Source organism: Mizuhopecten yessoensis, unplaced genomic scaffold (assembly GCF_002113885.1).
Source record: "Mizuhopecten yessoensis strain PY_sf001 unplaced genomic scaffold, ASM211388v2 scaffold10889, whole genome shotgun sequence".
Classification (NCBI taxonomy): Eukaryota; Metazoa; Mollusca; class Bivalvia; order Pectinida; family Pectinidae; genus Mizuhopecten; species Mizuhopecten yessoensis.
In genome coordinates this window covers 565738-574609 of record NW_018408772.1, presented here as the reverse complement: position 1 = coordinate 574609, position 8872 = coordinate 565738, and positions in this window count along the sequence as shown.

Below are 8872 nucleotides of genomic sequence, written 5' to 3'. Positions count from 1 at the left end.
ACAGTAACACCATCGCTGTACCACCGCTACAGAAACAACAACGCTGTACCACCGCTTCAGTTACACCATCGCTGTACCACCGCATTAGTAACACCAACATACCAATGTATCAACACAGCATTGAGTAACTCCGTCGCTGTACCACCGCTTCAGTAACATCATCGCTGTACCACCGCTTCAGTTACACCCTCGCTGTACCACCGCTTTAGTAACACCCTCGCTGTACCACCGCTTCAGTAACACCATCGCTGTACCACCGCTACAGTAACACCATCGCTGTACCACCGCTTCAGTTACACCCTCGCTGTACCACCGCTTCAGTAACACCATCGCTGTACCACCGCTACAGTGACACCATCGCTGTACCACCGCTTCAGTAACACCATCGCTGTACCACCGCTTCAGTAACATCATCGCTGTACCACCGCATTAGTAACACCAACATACCAATGTATCAACACAGCATTGAGTAACTCCATCGCTGTACCACCGCTTCAGTAACACCATCGCTGTACCACCGCTTCAGTAACACCATCGCTGTACCACCGCTTTAGTAACAACAACATACCAATGTATCAACACAGCATTGAGTAACTCCATCGCTGTACCACCGCTTCAGTAACATCATCGCTGTACCACCGCATTAGAAACACCAACATACCAATGTATCAACACAGCATTGAGTAACTCCATCGCTGTACCGCCGCTTCAGTAACACCCTTGCTGTACCACCGCTTCAGTAACACCCTCGCTGTACCACCGCTTCAGTTACACCATCGCTGTACAACCGCTTCAGTAACACCATCGCTGTACCACCGCTTCAGTAACACCCTCGCTGTACCACCGCATCAGTAACACCCTCGCTGTACCACCGCTTCAGTAACACCATCGCTGTACCACCGCTTCAATACCATCGCTGTACCACCGCTTCAGTACCATCGCTGTACCACCGCTTTAGTAACACCATCGCTGTACCGCCGCTTCAGTAACACCATCGCTGTACCAACGCTTCAGTAACACCCTCGCTGTACCACCGCTTCAGTAACACCCTCGCTGTACCACCGTTTCAGTAACACCCTCGCTGTACCACCGTTTCAGTTACGCCCTCGCTGTACCACCGCTTCAGTTACCCCCTCCCTGTACCAACGCTTCAGTAACCCCATCGCTGTACCACCGCTTCAGTAACACCCACGCTGTACCACCGCTTCAGTTACACCCTCCCTGTACCAACGCTTCAGTAACCCCATCGCTGTACCACCGCTTCAGTAACACCCTCGCTGTACCACCGTTTCAGTTACACCCTCGCTGTACCACCGCTTCAGTTACACCCTCCCTGTACCAACGCTTCAGTAACACCATCGCTGTACCACCGCTTCAGTAAAACCCTCGCTGTACCACCGCTTCAGTAACACCATCGCTGTACCATCTTATCAGTAACACCATCGCTGTACCACCGCCTCAGTAACACCATCGCTGTACCATCGATTGAGTAACACAATCGCTGTACCACCGCTTCAGTAACACCCTCGCTGTACCACCGCATCAGTATCGTCATCGCTGTACCACCGCTTCAGTAACACCATCGCTGTACCACCGCTTCAGTAACACCATCGCTGTACCATCGTTTCAGTAACAATTGAGTAACACCCTCGCTGTACCACCGCTTCAGTAACACCATCGCTGTACCATCGTTTCAGTAACAACATTGCTGTACCACCGCTTCAGCAACACCATCGGTGTACCACCGCTTCAGTAAAACATTCGCTGAACCACCGCTTCAGTAACACCATCGATGTACCACCGCTTCAGTAACACCATCGCTGTACCACCGCTTCAGCAACACCATCGCTGTACCACCGCTTCAGTAACACCCTCGCTGTACCACCGCTTCAGTTACACCCTCGCTGTACTACCGCTTCAGTAAAACATGCGCTGAACCACCGCTTCAGTAATGCCATCGATGTACCACCGCTTCAATTACACCATCGATGTACCACCGCTTCAATTACACCATCGCTGTACCACCGCTTCACCCTCGCTGTTCCACCCTCGCTGTACCACCACTTCAGTAACACCCTCGCTGTTCCACCCCCGCTGTACCACCACTTCAGTAACACCCTCGCTGTTCCACCCTCGCTGTACCACCGCTTCAGTAAACGTATACATGACTCGATTACATAATGACGTGATGGATGTCCAGACTCAGCATCAGAAATACGCGAGTGATGACTGAGAGGTGAGACTTTCCCGTCTCCTTTTGTATACAAATAAATGCAGATCCTATTTCTCAATGTGGCAGTGTAGTTTGATAGAAGACAGAATTGCAGGTGGATAGACTTTCACCTGAAGGATGAGAACGTCTCAATGAAACTGCCCGGTGTCGTTCTGTCATCATTATGAGACACGGGAAGTCTGCTGACATTAAGGTTGGGTCTGGCTGATAGACTGGCACTGCGCCACTCTCCTGATAATACGTCATAATTTTGTCGGTGTTTCCTGTCCTTCATAAGGACGCTTAATGCAGTAGTACATACGTACCAGAATAGGTGACTTGTCCGTACTGCCAAAACGACAGATGAATTAATATATTTCTATAGAAAATACCAGCAATTGCATGCTGGGTTATATGATGGATGTTAAACCATGAAGAATCACTGATGGACGAGTGACACACATGACAGATGTACGAGTCCTTGACTCAGCATCAAATAGTTTATTCCTGCTCATAAGGAACAGCGAAAAGACCAAACCTGACCTGCTGCCATCATTACAATATTTAAAACTAATATCGTTTTGTTCGCTATTGTTTTCAATTACAACTATCACTGTTAAGATGTTTTTCAGAATGCCTTTTACCCAGGTATAATCCGAATTTATACCCGGCTTTTCCAAATGTTAAAATAGACAAAATACCTATTATATCTTCGATTATGTATTTGATGACGTCATTGACTTCATTATTCAAATTCACGATAATGTCTCTGCATGTAGTAAAAATCGAATATATTCAATAGAATTCAAACAATCTGAGTTATAATGGAAACAATAGTTCGACTATATCATAATGACCTGTTTAAGTGTCTATGGCAAGCACCTGCTTCAATGTCTATGTTAGTCTGACATTATAATCGATTTATACAACATGTTCTCTTGCCTTCAGGGACTCTGATTTTGCTTCTAAGCACGTGGTTTATACCGAGTATACCTCAGAAGGTGGAAGTTTTGGTTTGTGTCTTTCAGTGTAAAGCATAACCTTTATTTTTACCTTGTAACAATCCCACTCTTTCTCTTTTTCTCTTCAAACACTCGTTTACTATTACCTAAGAAGTTGCTAGGATGTAAAACCTCGATCATAAAGAACACATCTACTGTATTACCGTATAGTACTTACAATATGTGCAGGAGAGCTGACGTGATCAAAATTGAACATCGTCACGTGAGCTTAGGTCATATGAAGACACGTGCCGATGAACGCACCACTGAAATTAAAGTGTGGGTAGGAGAGAAATAGAGAGAAAGATACCCCAGGGATCAGATAACTGATTGTTCCACGAATGTCCCCTAAAGAGAAGACATATGATAACCCCCGTGTCTACAGGTGACCCCACTTCAGTCGACTCCTGCGATACATTACAGTGTCATACACCAGGTCTATCATTACAGTGTCATACACCAGGTCTGTCATTACAGTGTCATACACCAGGTCTATCATTACCCGAACCTACCTGGACAGAACCAGTCGCGTGTATATTATAAGTATTAACAGTTAGTGCCATACACGTGGTCCTTTGTTCATCCTTGTGGTATTCCCGTGGCAGGCTAGTTTATTTCACTGTCACATCATTGAGATGCACGTGCATGAGAATTGATTCGCCGTTAATTAACACGTGTATTGATTCCTGCCTCACTAATTAATTGTGATCAGGTGGCGAGTTCCCAATGTAATCACTGTCCACAACGAAACGTGTGATTAGCCTCTATCATGGTCGCTATTTTAACTTTTTTAACATTAGAATTCAAACATTGGTTGTGTGAACTTGGCCAGTTCCAGTAGTTTGAATTATATATTGGTTTTGATCACTCGTGTTTGTTTGGTTCCAATCCAACATGCTGATTTCACTTATTCCGGGTTTTTTTCTTTTTTTTTTAATAAAAGCTGAAATTTGGCCTTTTCGGAGTTAACAACAATCGTTGATTGGTTGGATTTTGAAGCGTCCTTGACATTTGTCCCAGTTGCTGGGATATCGATACCTCAGGTTAATTACCTGAAGTCAGTTGATTTCCCTTTCATTTTCAACTTGGCGTTTTTATAACGACACGAATGCGGCGAAGCAGCGCCGTATTGTGCACATAATTTGAATGTACTATACAATTATAGCATGGTGATGAGGTCGATACATGGTTTTATCAACCTAAGTTAGCAATATTGACCGAGGACGCAGTCCGAGGTCAATATTGCTAACCTAGGTTGATAAAACCATGTATCGACCGAAATCACCATGCTACAATAGTTTTATTATTTTAATTGATTTTTTCAAAATTGAAGAAAAAAATGTAAAAAAATATAGTTTTCCATTTTTTTTCTCCATTTTTTCTCCAGAATCTATTTTATAGCAGGTCAATAACACTTTTTCTACCAACTTTTTTACAAAAATTCCAGAATCTATTTATAGCAGGTCAATAACACTTTTTCTACCAACTTTTTTGAACACCTGTTCCAGAATCTATTTATAGCAGGTTAATAACANCCATTTTTTTTCCAGAATCTATTTATAGCAGGTCAATAACACTTTTTCTACCAACTTTTTTACAAAAATTCCAGAATCTATTTATAGCAGGTCAATAACACTTTTTCTACCAACTTTTTTGAACACCTGTTCCAGAATCTATTTATAGCAGGTTAATAACACTTGTTCTACCAACTTTTTTGAACACCTGCAAACCACTCAGGTTTATAACTACTTTTACAGGTGGTCACATGATGTTGTTTCAGCCAATCAGAGTCAGCTAAAAATCAATAAAAATAATAAATAGTGTTATTGCAGGCTGGTAAGCTAGAGAAGGGAAAACCAAAACATGTTTGCCAATATTCCCTATTTTCATTGAGAATCATATGAAAGCTTTTTATATACGCTCCATACATTTCCTGAAACCTGGTTGCACTCATGTTGAAATAATTGCCACAAAAACAAGAACTTTTGGTAAAGTTACGTAGAAAAATAATGTTAACATGAAGCCGGGGTTTTGTTTTTTACTTTGAGATCACAGATTTGTCTAACGACCAGTCGAGCAGGTCAGAAGGTCTGTGAGTAAATCTGATCGTCACGTTAAAGCCATTTTGGTCTCTGTGGAGTATAACATATAGATAGATAGATACTTAAATAAACCATGAATCTATGTAACACATCATTCAGTCCACTATTATATTTGATTTAAACATATTTTATTTGCTAAAAATACAAAAGGGATTAGACACAAGTTATAAAACTTAAAGTTCGCCTTCTCCCTTAAAGCAATAATGATGAAATATACATATGGTTACACAGTAGAAAGTATTGATGACTGGAAATTAAGATGATTCAAAGGAAACATGAATAAGATCAAATATACAATATACAAATCTTATAGATTATTTTTGTATTGAATGTACCCTTACATATCTCAGTAACCTGTATATAATATAAACACACGCGTTAACATTAAGATAAACAATCTATAGTTTGTATTTTCATATTGAAACTTCTGTCTATGATGCATATCATATAGTCACTAAAACAATATAAAATTTAATGATTTAGAATTAGCTTTTAAATCCACCTGTATTTTTAGCACCGTAGCAGCGTGATGACGCAGCAGACCGCATCACACAATGGTCACATCCTTGAAGCTTTCTTTAAAACGCACCGCACCCTAATGTCCGCTTGCAACAACTATACATATCACACATCCTTGGCTTCCTTAAGAGTTCCGAGCTTGCTAGACTCCCTGCTATCCCGGATGCGATCCACTGCGTCATCAAAGTACCACAATGCTTACCACGTGCAGTTGATATATAAGTATATTTACTTTTGTTTAAACATATTTTAAACTAAATCGTTTTGAATTTTTAATGTATTCTTCAACTGATATGAATAAAAAAACAATTTGTATTAGCAGTAAACATGTCTAAACCATACAAAAGTAAATCCGTAGTTAAAAAATCTAAATTCAAATTCCCTAAAAGTTTTCTCCTTAGGGTATTTCTGGCTTCTACATGTACATACAATGGAAATTCTAAAAAAATAATGCTCAACATGTTCTATAGGATAAGAACATATGCTTTCAGGCGACTGAATTCATTTATACGTTTGAGGTCAGAGCTCAAGGAACTGCAGTCATACCCGAGTCTTGTTTGCAAAACATTGAATTTTCGTTCACCAGTGGAATAAAAATCAGGAGCACATTCTCCTTTAAAAGATATTTTATTTTTGAATGTAGAAAGCGTATTACATGTTCTGATTTGAACATCAAGACTATTCCAAAGTCGTAATGTGCTAGGAATGACCGATTTCTCAAATAAGATTAATCGACATCTTGGAATCACACAATTATTTTGATTTCGTAAATTGTAATGAAGGGGTAAGATTATTTTGTATTTTATATGAGTAGATGATTTTATTGAAGTATATATTTCAGGTGTAAAACCTTCGTAAACAAGGACGTGCCGCTATCGAAAAAGAAGATCATTATGAGGCAAAAGGAGCACGCGCCTTGACGTCATTGACTATGACATACTGTTTGCTCTTACGGAGAAAACTGGTGACGCCAACTGCTAGATTTTGTTTTCTATATGGGTGAGAGTCGAAAGTGTGATGACCATATTTGACGTTGAAACCCTAAATATTGTAAATATATATTCCAGAACAATCGGTAAGGCCTAATGTTTCACTGTTCTGTCGATGCTACATGGATATGTTGGATTATCACCTCTCAGAAGCGTAAGACTTAGCGGTTGCCTGATGGACATCTGTGCTTGGTTGAATGCAGATGAACTCCCCTTGCAGTCCCGTCAGTGAGGAACTTATAATGTGACCACGTAAAATAGGGTGAAGCCATTTAAAAGACATTGCACAACCGAAAACAAACCATGAAACAATTTTGCAACTCATCAAAATATAAACATGTCATTTTGTTTTAACTCACAAATAACCTCTCCACTTGACGACGGCAATCATCTCTGGTAGAACAACAGGCTATCGTCAGAGAGCTCAGAAGACAGAAGCCTTGTGTTACCCGTACTCGAATGAACAGGAATACCACGGCAGTACAACACTGCCTTCCGTATCACACAGATCTCTGTATAAAGTATAGAGTGTATAGGCCAGGCATTAAATCGTAAGTTCCCTGGTAATCTTGGGAGAATGCTATCCTCACGACTACCGAGATCGTAGCCAGAATCCCCGTTGTATTCCCAAATTGTTAAACATATGGAAACGGGTGGTATAGCCCCTCAACTGCTGTCAGAACGCCAAAAACCACCGGCAGCTTTATAGAATGGTGAAAATCTTTCTATGAATCTCAAATAAAGTTCTGATACATGATTTGTTATTTCTAGTAATGTGACATGACGCTACCGATCTGATAGAGGGGAAATAACTCTGAGAAGATTGTCCGATTTTTTTCGTTGGATCTCGCTTATTTTGGGAAATATTTGTCTTCCCGTGATGGAAGGGTGATTCATTTACGTCTGATTTTTCTAGAAACGATATAAGTAAGGGTGAAAATCAAAAACTGGTTTATTCTTAAAAAAGGATGTGATTTTTATGTCTAAATACCAATATTAGTGAAACCATGTGTAATAGTCACTCAAACTAGCGGATTGAGACTGCAGGTGAGAACATTTATTTCTCAGGAGAAATAATGCTTTCTACCTAATTCAAAAGAAATTCCCTTTTGAAAAGAAGTTGATAAATGCAACTCATGGAACACAGAACAAACTGTAACGCAAGGGAGACACATATGTTACACAGTCAAACCCTGTATCACCACTAGTCACAGAAAACCATTGGCTATACCAGTACAGGAAACAACGTGTGGCTATTTAATGTCGTCAGGATTGGATTAAATCTACATTAAGATATGTACCATTGTGTATTAAACATATGTTGAATTATTTTGAAATCAACAGTCTTTATATTCCTCAAATGTTTTTCAATAGTCTGTTGGTCTGTTATCTAATCGAATATTTATTTATTTTAATCAAATTAAACAGAAATGGTCAGCTAGATTGTTCATGGATGAATAAAAACTTTACCAATAAAATATTTAAGATTATAATCATATTTAAAGGTTTCCCTGTATCATATAGTAACTGAATTTTGTCTGAACTTTGTTATTATATTAATTGACTTGTTAACTCTGAGTATTCCTTCTGTGACAGCCCTTCAGGTGTCGCCCCACTAGTAATAATTCACAGTTTCGTTGACTCTGAGTACTCCTTCTGTGACAGCCCTTCAGGTGTCGCCCCAATAGTAATAATTCACAGTTTCGTTGACTCTGAGTACTCCTTCTGTGACAGCCCTTCAGGTGTCGCCCCACTAGTAATAATTCACAGTGTCGTTGACTCTGAGTATTCCTTCTGTGACAGTCCTTCAGGTGTCGCCCCACTAGTAATAATTCACAGTGTCGTTGACTCTGAGTATTCCTTCTGTGACAGCCCTTCAGGTTTCGCCCCACTAGTAATAATTCACAGTTTTGTTGACTCTGAGTATTCCTTCTGTGACAGCCCTTCAGGTGTCCCCCTACTAGTAATAATTCACAGTTTCGTTGACTCTGAGTATTCCTTCTGTGACAGCCCTTCAGGTGTCGCCCCACTAGTAATAATTCACAGTTT